General features: G+C 39.7%; 1 pseudogene; it reads right to left on the bottom strand.

The window, feature by feature from the left end:
- The window catches only part of LOC148535210 (leucine-rich repeat flightless-interacting protein 2-like), a 47,809-nt pseudogene that overhangs the window by 22,635 nt on the left and 6,045 nt on the right, over positions 1 to 19,129 (bottom strand).

Here is a 19,129-nt window from a genome sequence, read left to right as displayed (position 1 = left end):
TGAAGTGCTATGTGAGTGCCATCCACTACCCCTATGATGTGTGGAAAGCCTGCAATTTCAAAAAACTTCTGCTTTACCACATCAAGGGCTTCCATATCCAAAGGCATACTAATTAAATGTGCTATATGATTGAAGAATGCATCTAGCACATGCCTCAGGATCCGTGAAAATGAGATCTGGGAGAGGCCACCCACCAGCCCCACAGTGGTTTGGAAGGACCCTGAGGTGCAGAAATGTAACACCGCCAACAACTGTGTAAGTGGTGAGATTGCTGTTGGAATGTGAATCTGACTTTCTAGATCATTCATTATTATTGAAAGAGTGTCTAGGATAATATTTGGAGGCAGGAGATAAGTGGTTACAACCACATCATCAGGCATTCCAAAAAGGGTGACACGTGTTCTATATATCTTGGCCCTTGCACACCTCCTATGCCTACTCCCAGGAGGAGGCTGAGGAAGGTTGGTGGGGGCAACATGGCCACTATTAGCTGTCCCACATCACTCTGTAAAGTTACATTTTTAAAAAAAATTGGTTCTACAGAATGGTTTTTGATTATTTGTTCAAAAAGACTTAGCTTTATAATAATGGTGCATATTCTTACAGGGTCGGGCAGTGCCATCTTCGGAAATCCCTACAGGTGTATTTGTTGTACGGTTGATTTTTTAAGGGAAGAAAAAAATTTTTTTAATTTTTTTATTCAAAACCACTATTATTGTTAAAACAAACCTTAACTTTTAAATTGGTCAATATTAATTGTTGTTAAATTTTGGAATTTACATTTCCCAAATACAAAAAAAAGCATTATTAAATGATAAAAAAGCGACACAAAAAAAACATCAATTAAAAAAACGAAATTTTAGGTTTGTATAAATATACACTTACCTGATTCAAGTACAAAATGGACTGTTAAACACCTTTAAAAAATATAAAAAATAAATATTAATTTTTATAAAAATGTAATTTTCTTAGGTTTATAGAACAAAATAAAAAAAAATAAATGCAGTAGGCTGGCACACTTACTTGAGTCTTCTAATAATGTTGGTTTTTTAAGACTACAAAAGCACGGCCACCCAAACACAATAAGTAACCGGGTAAAACACAACAAGTAACAGGGTTTTGTAAATGTCTGCACCAAACAAATTTGAAAACCAAAAACCCCACCAAAAAAAAGCTACAAAAAAAAACCACCACCAAAAAATAAAAACTAAATAAAACCACCACCCAAAAAAAACCTAAAAAAAATAAACCCCCACCAAAAAAAGCTACAAAAAAAAACACCCAACAAAAAAAAAGGTACAAAAAAAAACCACCACCAAAAAAAACTAAAAAAAACAAAACACAAGACACAACCAACACTCAAACAACACACACAAGCACCTCTCAAACAACTCACACAAGCACCTCTCAAACAACACACACAAGCAACACTCCAAAAACACACACAAGCAACTCTCAAACAACTCACACAAGCACCTCTCAAACAACTCACACAAGCAACACTCCAAAAACACACACAAGCAACACTCCAAAAATACACACAAGCAACACTCGAACAACTCACACAAGCACCTCTCAAACAACTCATACAAGCACCTCTCAAACGACTCACACAAGCACCTCTCAAACAACTCCAAACAATGTAACCACTAACAATCCCTTCTTGCACCACAAATCACTCCAACTACAACCCACAAGTAAGGGAACATTTGGCTTTGCCTTAAATAAAGAAAAAAAAACACAATTATTGAATCATGCAGGAAAGGTGTGCATTTGTAGTTAGGCAAATAAGGATGCACGGGTAACCAATCAAGGGATGCGCTCACATCTAGCCCAACCCACGCAGTGATTATGGAATGCAGGAAAGGTGTGCATTTGTAGTTAGGCAAATAAGGATGCATGGGTAACCAATCCAGGGATGCGCTCACATCTATAAAAAAGTCTGCACAAGCAGTATTCTTCATGCTCTCTCACAGGTTTGAAAAATGTCAAGCGAGGAGCATGGTGAGCAGAGGCCAACTGAGGCAGGTAAGTGCGAATCACATTTTTTAAACAACACAAGAACAGTTCATATTTCCAAAAATATACTTTTTTAATTTATCTAATTTAAAAAATGTTGTAGGTGCTGGGAATCCAATTCCACCAGTAGAGGAGGAGTAGGCGGGCCCAAGCAGGCCAAGAAACCCTCCGTTTTCACGGATCGAGCTTGAGACATTGGTGACCATGACAATGGAGAACCTTGTCCATGCCCCAAGAAATATGGGGCTGGAGCCAAAGACAGGATTTGGGAGGAGATATCCAGGGCTGTTAATGCTGTGGGGACAACCTACAGAACCATGAAAGTCGTTAAAAAACGGTATGAAAATGATATTGTGAGTGTACTGAAGTCAAAAGCTTGATCTTATTTTAAAAAACTAACCCTTAAAAATTGCAAAATCACATTGACAGCTGGATGGATTTCAAGTACCAACTGAAGAGGAAGCTATGGAGTAGGGTGGACCATGCTGCGGGGACAGGTGGTAGTCCCATCCCTGAGGAGCTGGCTTTGACGAGGTTGGAGACGTTGGCTCAGAGATGTGTGACGGAAGAGGAGATAGTCGGCGTGTCCACTATGGACACTGACATGGCCGACTTCAACGCTCCACATGTGCAAGAAGGTAAATTTTTTTTGGAAGCCAAAAAGTATAAAGCTCAAACGTGTATGCGTTTTCTTTTTGTCAAAAATACTAATGCTTTTTTTTTATTCCAGACTCAGAGGAGATAGTGCCTGCTCCTGAGGTCAGGTCTGGGTCCAGCACAGATGGAGACTCTGCAGGGGAGGATCCAAGTACTCCATCTGGGGACCCTGTGGAGTCTACTCCAGGGCAACCATCAGACCGAGCAGTTCCTCTCCTCACCAGGTTGGTCTCCCAAACTCAGGAGAACACATTTGTTCTTCTGAGGATGGAGACCACTCTGGTGAGGGTGGCGGTGGCCCTGGAGACCATTGCTGGGGCCCTAGATCATTTGGCCAATACCCAGGAGCAGGCCAACCCACCTGCCATGAGGGAGCGAGACTCCCTTCCTCCCAGGACCACCACCTCTGGCAGCCCAACAGCCACCCCCGCAAGTATGGAGAGCCCTATGCCTAGGCCAGAGGAAATCCCATCTACCTCTGGCCAGGCCAGTCGGCGTGTTACATGCCATTCGGCTGGCCGTAGCTTACCTGTTCCTCCGAGCCGTCCCAAATGACGAAAGTAGCCCTGGATATTTCCTCCCTCACCTGTGGTCCAGTCCCCATATTTCTTGTCACCAATGTCTCAAGCTCTTTTTTTTTTATTATTATTTTAATTATATGCAAATGTTGCCGTAACAATTAATATTTAAATTGTGCTGAAAGGCAAATTTCAAATATTTTTTTTTTTTTATATACCAAAAATGTCTATCTTTAACTATATCAATGTATACAAGGTTTAAAAAGTATGGTATCTGAAAAGGCGGCTACGCAAAACACAATGCTAGATGTTTTAAAAACTGTTTTACAAAAAAAATGTTTAAAAAACACAAATAAGCATCTGGGTTACGAATTCCCTAATGCACACGCAAGTGAAATCAGTTACAAGGTAATTAGCAGTGTTAATAGTTACAATGCAGCAATCTTAGCTGCTTGGTTTGTGTGGTTCCAAATAGAAACATCGCAGGTAACATCAGATTAACGATTGTACTGTTGTGGCTTACGGACCCTTCTTGCCTGGACGATCATCCTGTTCGTAGAGTGACGTTTTCATGCATCCGCAATTCTTGGTCGTACGAAGCAGGTAATTTATGCACTCCCCTAAAACGCCTGGAAACGCTGAAGAACGCCTCCGTTTGCAGACCACCACCCCCGTATACTCCCACAAACGGTTTTTCCTGTCAATCAACTTTAGTAATCCACTTCCGTGTCGGAAGCCCTACGACCGACAGTATTTTTCATCAGTAGAGCTCGTACGCACATGCGCACAGCTAGCCGTGCGCAGGCGCAGAAAGAAAAACATCGTATGAGTACGACCGTGAGGCCGCAACGACCGACTCTGAATGAGGTTCTGTGTCTCTATGACACAGCTGCACCACGCGTGTAGTGCTGACCGGACGGAGTTCCGGTCAGCATTACACAGTGACAAACACAGCCGCCAGCACTGGCAGCAGTGTGTTTGTTTTAATTAGCAGCCACTGAGAGTCAGACAGACTCTCACTGGATGCTGCGCCCACTGCCAGAACCAGGCTGGAGCTCACTCATGAGCTCCATCTTCCAGCTCCCGCAGTGGGTAATGGAAGAGACGTCATGACGTCTCTCCCATAATGCACAGCGGGCCGGCCCCGGTGGACGGACGGAGGAGCGGATGGCAGGAGCGGGGATTCAGGTGTTTGTTTGTTTTTTTATTACATATTTCTACTGGAGGGGGGGCAATACAAAGGGGGCTACTACTAGGGTCACCAAAAGGGGGGGCTAGTACTGGGGGCACTGCATCGGGGGACCACTACTGGGGGCACTGCACAGGGGGGGACCTCCACTGGGGGCACTACAAGGGGGGGACTACTACCAGGGGCACTACAAGGGGGGACTACTACTAGGAGCACTACAAGGGGGGGGCTACTACTAGGGGCACTACAAGGGGGGACTACTACTAGGGGCACTGCATAGGGGGGACTACCACTGGGGGCACTGCATTGCGGGACCACTACTGGGGGCACTGCATAAAGGCAATACTGGGGGTACTGCATAGGGGTGGGAAACTACAACTGGGGCCACTATTTAAAGGGCACTGCATAAGGGGTACCACTATTGGGGCACTGCATGGGGGAGACACTACTACTGGGGGCACTATATAAGGGGCTTACTACTGGGGGCACAAGGGGCACTACATAGGGGGGAATCACTACTGGGGGCACTACTGGAGGCCTGCATAAGGGGGACCTCTCCTGGGGCACAAGGGGCACTGCACAGGGGGGACCACTACAGGGGGCACTGCATAGGGGGGACCACTACTGGGGGCACTGCAAAGGGGGACTACTACTGGAGGACTGCATAAGAGGGACCACTCCTTGGGCACAAGGGGTACTGCACAGGGGGGGACAACTATAAGGGGCACTACTAGGGGACTGCATAAGGGGGACCACTTCTGGGGCACAAGGAGTACTGCACAGGGGGGACAACTACTGGGAGCACTGTATAAGGGACACTGCATAGGGGGGATCACTACTGGGGGCCTGCATAATGGCAACCACTACTGGGGGTACTGTATAAGGGGCACTACTGGGGGTCTGCATAAGAGGGACCACTACTGGGGGCATTGCATACTGGGGGTACTGTATAAGGGGCACTACCGGGAGGACTGCATTAAAGTGCATATGGAATGGAGAGGACTGTTCCCAGAGTGACGAGAAAGGGTGTGTGTCACGATTATGGCTTTTTCCATGAGATCACAGCCCCTTAATTTGTTTGGGCACATGCAACAATATGCCTGGGGGCACCAAAAAATATACTCGCTTACCAAAATATTTGGGCTAGGGCTGGTCCTGGTAAGGACACATCTGTAGCTACTTTGCTATCTGAGTCTAATTAGCCAAAAACCCCTAACAGGTTTTCTTAGTGCAGGACAGGATGTAGTTATGAGACCAGCAGTCTTGATACCGCCAGTCTCAATACCAACATCCAAATCCTGACAAGGGACTTAAAATAGGTGTCGAAATACTGACACCTCTCTTAATCCTGACACCGGAACACCAAAGGACGCCAGCCCGAACGAGGTAAGTCTGGGGCACCCTTAGCGTTAGCCTCGATGGAGGGGCGGGATAGGTTTAGGGAGCGTAGTGGTGTTAGGGTTAGGTTTTGGGGGGAAGGTTAGGCACCACTGGGGCAGTTAGGATTAGGCACTAAAGGGGGAGGGTTAAGTTTAGGCACAAATGGGGAGGGATAGGATTAGGGTGCGGGGGGGTTAGGCTACAAGAAGGGAGGATTAGGGTTAGCAGGGAAGATTGGAGGATAAGTATACTTCCCCGACCCCTGTCGGGATAACAAACTATCGGGATGCCACTCTCGGTACTGTGACAGGAGGCATCCCGAACAGCTGGCATTACATACCCATTCTTTAACTCCCACCTCAATATTCAGCACAGGCATACAGTAAAGGTTTTTTTTATAAGGCAAAATTATTAAAAATATATGCAAATACTTTCATGTTGGCAACTAGCTCAATTCGGCAACAATGGAGGTTACACAAATTTTGTAAATCTCCGCACCACATATATTTGCCAATAAAGCCTTAAACTAAACATTTTTGTTATCATTTTCAGTGCTTCCTTTTTACTTACACATAAAGGCTGATTCTGAGTTGGACGCAGCAGCGGCCGTCCTTGTGTCGCAGTCGTGTCTGCAACTTTATATTGCTGCTACAAAGCCCTTCCCTTGGTGTACATCCGTGCATGGCAGGTGCAGTCTCACCGTCTGATTACGGCCTCCTGTGAGCGGTTGAGTGTCTCTGTGAGCAGCAACAAGCCTGCTACGCTCCCCTCATAAGGTCTGCATGCCTCATTTTAGCCCCCTCCCCCGCATTACCCTTCTCATTGCTGCATAGGATCACCACAAGGCCTACACAGTCCTTCATATGTACGTCCAAATCTGTACTGCGTCTCTGTATGAACACCATTGGGATGCATGGCGCCACTCCAATGCATGCGCAGATGAAAAACATTGCCCCACTGCGTCTGACATCACAGAATCAGGTTCATGGTACTCTAATCTTAGTTAATTTTATCACTATTTGCTAATTATAACACAGAAAAAGGACACATTGGTTACGATTTACACAGCCTTGTTAAATTTCCCTTTGAACGGGTTCAGCATATTCTGACAAGAACTGAAAATGCATTGCGTGTGTGCCATGTGGGTTTCCAGAAGAGCAGATGCGACAATGAGTTGAATCGTGCAAGAACACCGGTACATTTCGGGAGAGGATACCCGTTTTCCTGACATCGATTGTGACGTGTGACGAATCATGGATTCATCATTATGAACTGGAATCCAAACAATAGTCCAGTGTATGGAAACACGCAAATTCACCTCCGCCCAAAAAATTCTGTGTGATTCCTTCGGCATGTAAAGTCACACTTCTGCTGTTCTTTGATGCGCATGGTATGATCCTACAGCACAAGGTTCCCACGTGGCCAGACAATTAATGGTGACTACTATGCAAATGTCCTGAAAACCCATTTGTGTGGAGCCATGAGGAAGAAAAGACCACATTTGCTGAAGAAACAGTGGTTTTTTCTCCAACACAATGCCTGACAAAGCTGCAACACTAAAAATTATGTCACAAAACAGTCTACTGCAAGTATTTGAATCGTTGTTGAAAGGACGCTACTTTGAAAAAGAAAAATGTTCAGAGCCTGTGGAATCATCTGATTCTGAATAAAAAAAATATCAGTCTCATTACTTTTCAATCAGCCCTCATATAATACAGGTTGTTGTTTTTTTTTTATGTATACCAAATGTATTAGTGAATGCATCTTTCTCCATCATTTCAAATCAAAACAAATGTTAAAGTTATATGTGCTTATGACTTGGTTGGGTGTAAGTACATCTGATGTGTGCCTAACACAGAGGTTCCCAAACGCGGTACTCAAGGCACCCCAACAGTTCACGTTTTAGAGTTATCCATGGTTGAGCACAGGTGGTTAAATCAAATTGACTGAAGTACTAATTAAGTCACCTGTGGTAAAGCATGGATATCCTAAAACCTGGACTGTTAAGCTGGCCACACACTAGACCAACTTACATCCAACTATCCAACTAGTTGATTGGTTGGAATGAAAACCTGGTAAGGGACGAAAGCAAATGGCAATCAGCAATTTGCTCCCAAACGCCGGAAAATGGACAAAAACTGTTGTTTAAACAAATTGTTTAGATCAAACATTGATCAAACTTGTCTGACGACCATTTTCATCTGTTTTCTGGCATTTAGGAGCAAATTGCTGATTGTCATTTGCTTTCATACCTTACCAGATTTTCATTCCAACCAATCAACTAGTTGGCTGGTTGGACAGATAATCTTTAGATGTGTGGCCAGCTTTAGGGTGCCTTGACGACAGAGTTTGAGAACCTCTGGCCTAAAGCTGGCCACACACTAGACCAACTTTCATCCAACCAGCCAACTAGTTGATTGGTTGGAATGAAAATCTGGTAACGTATGGGAGTAAATTATGATCAGCAATTTGTTCCTAAATGACAAAAAACAGATCAAAATGGTCGTCAGACAAGTTTGTTAAATGTTTGATCAAAACAATTTGTTAAAACAACAGTCCATTTTCCGGCGTTTGGGAGCAAATTGCTGATTGTCATTTGCTTTCATCCCCTACCAGGTTTTAATTTCAACCAATCAACTAGTTGAGCATTTTTTATTAGACCCATATACAGGTATGTACAATTCTGAATCATTTCACCGGACACTGAAAATGCCAGGATTTATATATATATATATATATATATATATATATATATATATATATATATATATACACATACACATACACATACACATATACATACACTGTATATTGCAGATGTACACTCTAAGCACTAAGAATATTGATAATCAAAATATATATAATAAACTGCAAAAATTAACATATTATAATAAGATTCTTAGTATATGTTTGGCCAAAGATGTTTGCCCACCTACTACGTCATGGTGATTTTAATTAGTATAGGTCCTTTGCATAGCATTACACACATTTAATGGGCACTAGTAAAGGTAAATCCTATATAAATTTATATAATATGTCATGTTAGGGACCTACCTGATGAGGTTCACTGTGACGTAGTTGGTCTAACACCTCCTCTGTATTACTTGTGCAAGGACTCTATTACTTGTCCTTGGGAGAAGTGAAGAAAAGGAAATAGAGCAGAGAGAGAGAAAATAGTTGCTCCAGATTAAATGGTGTAATCTCACGTCCACCAGAGCCAAATAGAAAATAAATAGGGTGAGGGCAAAGCTTCAATACAACCTAGCAGTCAGTTACCAGGGGCCACATTCTACTACAATTTAGATCAAACCCAGGAAATTTAGGGGCCAGTGATTACTTTTTAGTTACTAATCTTTCATATCTATTCATATCTTTCTATATTTATACAGTGGATGGCGATACATTCTGATAGACATTCTAATAGCATAAAAAGAAACAGGAGCCCAGATAGTTTAATTGTTAAATAGGACACAAAATGTAACTACAGCATGGCCCCAGCTATATCAGATGCATAACCTCAATATACATTTACTGTATGCAACAAGCCAGGCCTTTGGCTATATTATTATTATACGGTAATATTGGTTATTTTCCTGTATAATCAGAATTCTGCAATACCCTTGAGCTATGTTCATGTTCTTTATGATACTCTGCTATCTGTTCTTCCATTTCTTCAATATTGTCTTTTAGATTGTCTACTTCATACAGAAGATTACGGTTTTCTTTATCAAGCTGAGCAATGTAAACCATGGCTTCCTTAGATTTGTTTTTCACATCTGCCAGAGATTCCTGCAAAATAATGGTATAAGCATCAATAGATAGTTAAATATAAACTAGTCTTTTCTCATCCATTACTTCATTATAATGCACTGGACCCAGTTATAAATGCAACATATCATTTAAAAAAAATAAAATAATTTTTGAGTCGTTACTGTACATTTAACAAGAAAACAGACATAACATTATTTATAGCTCTTCTCTTTATAATGTCCAGGTCCTGACCATCACACTGCAATGAACTGCAATACAAAGTTGGCATTCAAAATAAATAAAACACATGCAAACTCCAAACACCTGAATTCCAGGCTCTGTCTCCCTTCCAACGTCTCCGGGCACTATGACCTTGAAACTCGACCCCCGACTTGCTGAATGTGCTACTGCATGCATAGTTCCCCACACGTTTTCCTACTCACAGCATCCTGTGTATAGGACGTGCCCCTGTGTGCTTCCCATTAACAAAGGCACTACAGAGATCCCGAACTCCACTATATATCCACTGCTGTATATTAAACATCCCGCTGCCACCCCTGCACATATATCTGCTTACAGTGAGAAGTTCAGATACCATCATTACCCTGTACGCTCCTAACTGCAACTGGATATCCTTGCATCCTGTACCTGTTGCATACTGTTAACCAGGTGTTATCCTGTACCAGTTTCCATCAGTTAATAAACCATTCCCTGGTTAAGTGTATCTGCCATGTCTTCTAACCTCCATCGCACAACACTGCCACCTACCATCCACAATCGTACGATTGGCAATACTTTAGTTTCTCTTGGATGTAATCAAAACTTAGGATAGGTGATCAAAATTTGTTTAATACAACACCTCAGCGCATCAAAAGTAAAGCTGCCAACAGTGGAGCACTAGGGTACCTTTAACCCCTAAACAAAAATAAGTGACAATAGTAATAACATGTGTGACCACCGTGTGGCGCTAAACTAAGCCAATCAATACGAAAAATGAATAGGCTACTTTCCTATCCTGTTCTCTCTTGGGACGATGTACCAGGGAGTTCCCAATATGTAAAAAGAGAGATAAGCACAATAGTGTAATATTGAAAAGATCAGGTGAATTTATTAAAACACACAAACATATAAATCAATCTTAAAAAGGCTAAATAAAGCCAAACAAATGCCTATTGGGCATGGCATAATAATGTCTTTAAAAAGAGGGGCCCATAAGCCCTGCGTACCAGATCCAAGATGTATGACTGCGTTGTGGGTGCAATGCTGACCGTCCGGACCAAGTCAAGCTGTGACTAACCAACGATAACTGGTACTGGGGGTCCAGGGTGCTTCTCCTCACTAAATTGACTCTGCCGTCCTTAACGCGTTTCGAGCCCTCCTGGCTCTTCTTCAGAAGGATGCAGAGTCTCTGTCCATACCTCTCTTATATAACCCTAACCCAGGAAGTAAATTAGTTCCTCCTGGATCCAAAAATGACGAAACCGGAAGTGACACATCCCGTGACTTCTGGTTCACGGCTCCCTTCTAAAGTGCACAAAAAAAAAATGTTTTCTTTTTTTTTTTTCTTCTTTCCTTCTTTCTATATATCTCATTCCTTTTCACTTCCCCTTGTTCTCCTCCTAGGTCTCCCTCTGTGGGATGCCTCCGATCTTTCTCTCCTTTTCATAGTCTCCTCCATATTACTCATGGGGCTGTCTTTATGTAAACATGTTTTTTCTCCTCCAAACCGGAAGTTGTCATTCTTGTTGCCATAGTGAGAGGTGTTGCTGTTAAAAAATTCCCCGGAAACCTTCACCATCATTCATATGGTCCACATAAATAAATAAATAGATAAAGAACAAGGATTATGGATTTTTAAAATACATTCTTAAGTAGAAATGGGGGCACAAAATAAGGTGCAAATATGAACATTCCTTTATGCAAACATATAAAATATATATAATATATATAATAAAAATGTTAATAAAAAATTAATGGATTAATTAAAACTAAAAAATTAGTTAAAAAGCTGCCTATTAAATGAACCACTTCAACTCAAAATCTTTGTTCAATCCATCAGGAACTAATGTTTTCAAATTAAAAATCCATCTCATTTCATTCTTCGCAAGGTTAGTCTCAACATCCCTATCTTTCCATGTTGATTTAATGTGCTGTATCCCCATGAAATTCACAATATTCCTTGGAGAGCAGTTATGCAACTTCCTAAAATGCTCCGATAGGGAATGTGTTTCCATTCCTTTTTTAATATTGCGTACATGTTCCCCATGCGTGTTTTTAAGGCCCTTGAAGTGCATCCAACATAATGTAATCCACATACACATTCCACCAAATAAATAACGTCGGTGGTATGGCACGTGATAAAATCCGTAATTTTAAAAATTTTGCCTTTAACAGTGAACTCTGTAATTTTTTAGCAAGATTTCGGGACATTAATACACATACTACAGGTACCACAGCGATGAAACCCCTTGGTGCGTACTGGGTTATTGGTTGAAAAATCAAGTGCACTTCGGACCAATTTACTCTTTAAATTGTCCGCTCTACAGTAAATAAAACATGGTTTCTCTGGAAGTTCATCTTTTAAAATCGGGTCTTTTTTCAAAATGTGCCAATGGCGTTTAAAAACTCGTTCCATTTCTTTTTGATGACTTCCATATTTCGTAATGAACGACCATTCACTATTTTTATTTCGGTGTACGTCCATCTTTGGTTTTAAAAAAAGGTTTCTATCCATATTTTTCACCACCTATTTTGTCTGTTCGATTTGACCTTTTTCATATCCTCTTGCTAAAAAATTATTCTCCATCTCATCCATTTGTTCCTCACACACCTTCAGGTTACTGCAATTTCTTTTGACCCGAATGAACTGGCTTTTAGGTACCCCTTTAAGCCATCTATCAAGATGTTCACTATCACAATTGATAAAACTGTTAGTATCTGTTGGTTTTTTAAAACATTTGGTTTGAAGACAATTATTCTCTATATACAAGCTCAGATCCAAAAAATTACATGTAAATTTATCCACATTAAAAGTGAATTTTAAATTCAATCCATTGGAATTCAGATCCACACAGAAACTTTCCAAATCTTCAAGTGTACCCCTCCAAAAAAAGAGAACATCGTCTATATATCTGTGCCATTGTACCAAGTTCGCCCCCCAGTATCTGCTACTCCAAATATAATCTTCTTCCCATTTTGCCAGGAATAAATTTGCGTAACTAGGGGCGAACTTGGTACCCATTGCGGTACCTACACGTTGCAAATAATAATCGCCATTAAAAAAGAAATAATTATTATTTAAAATTAACTTAATCCCTTCCACAATGAAATCAATACGTTCTTGGTTCATTTCTGTCTTCTCTAAATGCCATCTGGTTGCTGTTATTCCCTCCTGATGATCGATTATCGTATACAGAGAAGTAATGTCCGCAGATATCATGAACATATCTTCATCCCACTTGATATCTTTAATCTTTGTAAGCGTGTCCATGGTATCTCTTAAATATGATTTTGTGGTCTTTACAATCGGTTGCAAGTGAAAGTCTATAAACTCTGATAATTTACTTGTTAGACTCCCAGTGCTTGCAATTATTGGTCGTCCCGGGGGTTTGGTTTTGTTCTTATGTATTTTGGGTAACACATAAATGGTATGGACTAGAGGGCTAGTAGTGTCTAAAAAGTTCTTCTCGTCTTTAGTTATCATAGTTTTACCTTCACTTTCTTCTAAAAATTTGGATAAAAGATTCTTAATTTTATTCGTGGGGTCTGATTTAAGTTTGTTATAGGTCGCTGTATTAAGTTGTCGGTATATTTCATTTTCATATTCATTCTTATTCATAATAATGATACTCCCGCCCTTATCCGATGGTTTTATAACTATCGATTTTTCTTTCTGTAGAGTCTTGATCGCTTCTCTTTCTAGCATGGCCCCAGCTATATCAGATGCATAACCTCAATATACATTTACTGTATGCAACAAGCCAGGCCTTTGGCTATATTATTATTATACGGTAATATTGGTTATTTTCCTGTATAATCAGAATTCTGCAATACCCTTGAGCTATGTTCATGTTCTTTATGATACTCTGCTATCTGTTCTTCCATTTCTTCAATGTTGTCTTTTAGATTGTCTACTTCATACAGAAGATTACGGTTTTCTTTATCAAGCTGAGCAATGTAAACCATGGCTTCCTTAGATTTGTTTTTCACATCTGCCAGAGATTCCTGCAAAATAATGGTATAAGCATCAATAGATAGTTAAATATAAACTAGTCTTTTCTCATCCATTACTTCATTATAATGCACTGGACCCAGTTATAAATGCAACATATCATTTAAAAAAAATAAAATAATTTTTGAGTCGTTACTGTACATTTAACAAGAAAACAGACATAACATTATTTATAGCTCTTCTCTTTATAATGTCCAGGTCCTGACCATCACACTGCAATGAACTGCAATACAAAGTTGGCATTCAAAATAAATAAAACACATGCAAACTCCAAACACCTGAATTCCAGGCTCTGTCTCCCTTCCAACGTCTCCGGGCACTATGACCTTGAAACTCGACCCCCGACTTGCTGAATGTGCTACTGCATGCATAGTTCCCCACACGTTTTCCTACTCACAGCATCCTGTGTATAGGACGTGCCCCTGTGTGCTTCCCATTAACAAAGGCACTACAGAGATCCCGAACTCCACTATATATCCACTGCTGTATATTAAACATCCCGCTGCCACCCCTGCACATATATCTGCTTACAGTGAGAAGTTCAGATACCATCATTACCCTGTACGCTCCTAACTGCAACTGGATATCCTTGCATCCTGTACCTGTTGCATACTGTTAACCAGGTGTTATCCTGTACCGGTTTCCATCAGTTAATAAACCATTCCCTGGTTAAGTGTATCTGCCATGTGTTCTAACCTCCATCGCACAACACTGCCACCTACCATCCACAATCGTACGATTGGCAATACTTTAGTTTCTCTTGGATGTAATCAAAACTTAGGATAGGTGATCAAAATTTGTTTAATACAACACCTCAGCGCATCAAAAGTAAAGCTGCCAACAGTGGAGCACTAGGGTACCTTTAACCCCTAAACAAAAATAAGTGACAATAGTAATAACATGTGTGACCACCGTGTGGCGCTAAACTAAGCCAATCAATACGAAAAATGAATATGCTACTTTCCTATCCTGTTCTCTCTTGGGACGATGTACCAGGGAGTTCCCAATATGTAAAAAGAGAGATAAGCACAATAGTGTAATATTGAAAAGATCAGGTGAATTTATTAAAACACACAAACATATAAATCAATCTTAAAAAGGCTAAATAAAGCCAAACAAATGCCTATTGGGCATGGCATAATAATGTCTTTAAAAAGAGGGGCCCATAAGCCCTGCGTACCAGATCCAAGATGTATGACTGCGTTGTGGGTGCAATGCTGACCGTCCGGACCAAGTCAAGCTGTGACTAACCAATGATAACTGGTACTGGGGGTCCAGGGTGCTTCTCCTCACTAAATTGACTCTGCCGTCCTTAACGCGTTTCGAGCCCTCCTGGCTCTTCTTCAGAAGGATGCAGAGTCTCTGTCCATACCTCTCTTATATAACCCTAACCCAGGAAGTAAATTAGTTCCTCCTGGATCCAAAAATGATGAAACCGGAAGTGACACATCCCGTGACTTCTGGTTCACGGCTCCCTTCTAAAGTGCACAAAAAAAAAAAAAAAATTTTCTTTTTTTTTTTTCATCTTTCCTTCTTTCTATATATCTCATTCCTTTTCACTTCCCCTTGTTCTCCTCCTAGGTCTCCCTCTGTGGGATGCCTCCGATCTTTCTCTCCTTTTCATAGTCTCCTCCATATTACTCATGGGGCTGTCTTTATGTAAACATGTTTTTTCTCCTCCAAACCGGAAGTTGTCATTCTTGTTGCCATAGTGAAAGGTGTTGCTGTTAAAAAATTCCCCGGAAACCTTCACCATCATTCATATGGTCCACATAAATAAATAAATAGATAAAGAACAAGGATTATGGAGTTTTAAAATACATTCTTAAGTAGAAATGGGGGCACAAAATAAGGTGCAAATATGAACATTCCTTTATGCAAACATATAAAATATATATAATATATATATTAAAAACGTTAATAAAAAATTAATGGATTAATTAAAACTAAAAAATTAGTTAAAAAGCTGCCTATTAAATGAACCACTTCAACTCAAAATCTTTGTTCAATCCATCAGGAACTAATGTTTTCAAATTAAAAATCCATCTCATTTCATTCTTCGCAAGGTTAGTCTCAACATCCCTATCTTTCCATGTTGATTTAATGTGTTGTATCCCCATGAAATTCACAATATTCCTTGGAGAGCAGTTATGCAACTTCCTAAAATGCTCCGATAGGGAATGTGTTTCCATTCCTTTTTTAATATTGCGTACATGTTCCCCAATGCGTGTTTTTAAGGCCCTTGAAGTGCGTCCAACATAATGTAATCCACATACACATTCCACCAAATAAATAACGTTGGTGGTATGGCACGTGATAAAATCCGTAATTTTAAAAATTTTGCCTTTAACAGTGAACTCTGTAATTTTTTAGCAAGATTTCGGGACATTAATACACATACTACAGGTACCACAGCGATGAAACCCCTTGGTGCGTACTGGGTTATTGGTTGAAAAATCAAGTGCACTTCGGACCAATTTACTCTTTAAATTGTCCGCTCTACGGTAAATAAAACATGGTTTCTCTGGAAGTTCATCTTTTAAAATCGGGTCTTTTTTCAAAATGTGCCAATGGCGTTTAAAAACTCGTTCCATTTCTTTTTGATGACTTCCATATTTCGTAATGAACGACCATTCACTATTTTTATTTCGGTGTACGTCCATCTTTGGTTTTAAAAAAAGGTTTCTATCCATATTTTTCACCACCTATTTTGTCTGTTTGATTTGACCTTTTTCATATCCTCTTGCTAAAAAATTATTCTCCATCTCATCCATTTGTTCCTCACACACCTTCAGGTTACTGCAATTTCTTTTGACCCGAATGAACTGGCTTTTAGGTACCCCTTTAAGCCATCTATCAAGATGTTCACTATCACAATTGATAAAACTGTTAGTATCTGTTGGTTTTTTAAAACATTTGGTTTGAAGACAATTATTCTCTATATACAAGCTCAGATCCAAAAAATTACATGTAAATTTATCCACATTAAAAGTGAATTTTAAATTCAATCCATTGGAATTCAGATCCACACAGAAACTTTCCAAATCTTCAAGTGTACCCCTCCAAAAAAAGAGAACATCGTCTATATATCTGTGCCATTGTACCAAGTTCGCCCCCCAGTATCTGCTACTCCAAATATAATCTTCTTCCCATTTTGCCAGGAATAAATTTGTGTAACTAGTGGCGAACTTGGTACCCATTGCGGTACCTACACGTTGCAAATAATAATCGCCATTAAAAAAGAAATAATTATTATTTAAAATTAACTTAATCCCTTCCACAATGAAATCAATACGTTCTTGGTTCATTTCTGTCTTCTCTAAATGCCATCTGGTTGCTGTTATTCCCTCCTGATGATCGATTATTGTATACAGAGAAGTAATGTCCGCAGATATCATGAACATATCTTCATCCCACTTGATATCTTTAATCTTTGTAAGCATGTCCATGGTATCTCTTAAATATGATTTTGTGGTCTTTACAATCGGTTGCAAGTGAAAGTCTATAAACTCTGATAATTTACTTGTTAGACTCCCAGTGCTTGCAATTATTGGTCGTCCCGGGGTTTGGTTTTGTTCTTATGTATTTTGGGTAACACATAAATGGTATGGACTAGAGGGCTAGTAGTGTCTAAAAAGTTCTTCTCGTCTTTAGTTATCATAGTTTTACCTTCACTTTCTTCTAAAAATTTGGAAAAAAGATTCTTAATTTTATTAGTGGGGTCTGATTTAAGTTTGTTATAGGTCGCTGTATTAAGTTGTCGGTATATTTCATTTTCATTCTTATTCATAATAATGATACTCCCGCCCTTATCCGATGGTTTTATAACTATCGATTTTTCTTTCTGTAGAGTCTTGATCGCTTCTCTTTCTTTCTTACTCAGATTCCATTTCCGGATGTATTTTTTGTCATTAATACTGTCTATATCATCCAGAATAAGTTTGGTAAAGCTTTCAATGAAGTTCCCTTTAATGTGTAGCAGATAAAAAGATGATTTCTTCTTGAATTTCATTGGCGGTACTGAGGGGATACCTTCTGCATTGAGCTCTTTGCTGAGAAAGAATTTTTTTAGAGTTATCTTCCGAATGAATTTTTGCACATCTACATATGCTTCAAATGGGTCCATTTTACATGTAGGTGCAAATTTAAGTCCCTTCTGTAAAACTTTCTCTTCAATTTTTGTAAGAGTTCTGGAACTTAAATTAAAAATTCTACAAGGTTGTTCTTCAACCATCATGTCATTAACCCTCTTATTCATTCGTTTTCTTTTTTTCTTTTTTCTCTAAGAACAGGTATGGACTATTGAATGATCAGGAACCAACCACATCTACATCTCCTTTTTTAAGGGTGGGACAAAGAAGAAAAGGAAGGTTTTGAAGGTTGGGGAGAATGTAAAAACGAAAAGAGGAAAAAGAGGGGGGGCCAAAGAGAAAAAGAAAGAGAAAAAATAAAAAATAAAGAAAGAAAACGAACGAATAAGAGGGTTAATGACATGATGGTTGAAGAACAACGTTATAGAATTTTTAATTTAAGTTCCAGAACTCTTACAAAAATTGAAGAGAAAGTTTTACAGAAGGGACTTAAATTTGTGCCTACATGTAAAATGGACCCATTTGAAGCATATGTAGATGTGTAAAAATTCATTCGGAAGATAACTCTAAAAAAATTCTTTCTCAGCAAAGAGCTCAATGCAGAAGGTATCCCCTCAGTACCGCCAATGAAATTCAAGAAGAAATCATCTTTTTATCCGCTACACATTAAAGGGAACTTCATTAAGAAAGAAAGAGAAGCGATCAAGACTCTACAGAAAGAAAAATCGATAGTTATAAAACCATCGGATAAGGGCGGGAGTATCGTTATTATGAATAAGAATGAATATGAAAATGAAATATACCGACAACTTAATACAGCGACCTATACCAAACTTAAATCAGACCCCATGAATAAAATTAAGAATCTTTTTTCCAAATTTTTAGAAGAAAGTGAAGGTAAAACTATGATAACTAAAGATAAGAAGAACTTTTTAGACACTACTAGCCCTCTAGTACCTACCATTTATGTGTTACCCAAAATACATAAAAACGAAACCAAACCCCCGGGACGACCAATAATTGCAAGCACTGGGAGTCTAACAAGTAAATTATCAGAGTTTATAGACTTTCACTTGCAACCGATTGTAAAGACCACAAAATCATATTTAAGAGATACCATGGACATGCTTACAAAGATTAAAGATATCAAGTGGGATGAAGATATGTTCATGATATCTGCGGACATTACTTCTCTGTATACGATAATCGATCATCAGGAGGGAATAACAGCAACCAGATGGCATTTAGAGAAGACAGAAATGAACCAAGAACGTATTGATTTCATTGTGGAAGG

This window comes from Taudactylus pleione, unplaced genomic scaffold (genome assembly GCF_031769625.1).
Source record: "Taudactylus pleione unplaced genomic scaffold, aTauple2 ptg000054l, whole genome shotgun sequence".
In the NCBI taxonomy this organism is placed as follows: Eukaryota; Metazoa; Chordata; class Amphibia; order Anura; family Myobatrachidae; genus Taudactylus; species Taudactylus pleione.
Note: the sequence above shows the minus strand (reverse complement) of the source record. Positions and strands in the feature narration are given on the sequence as shown.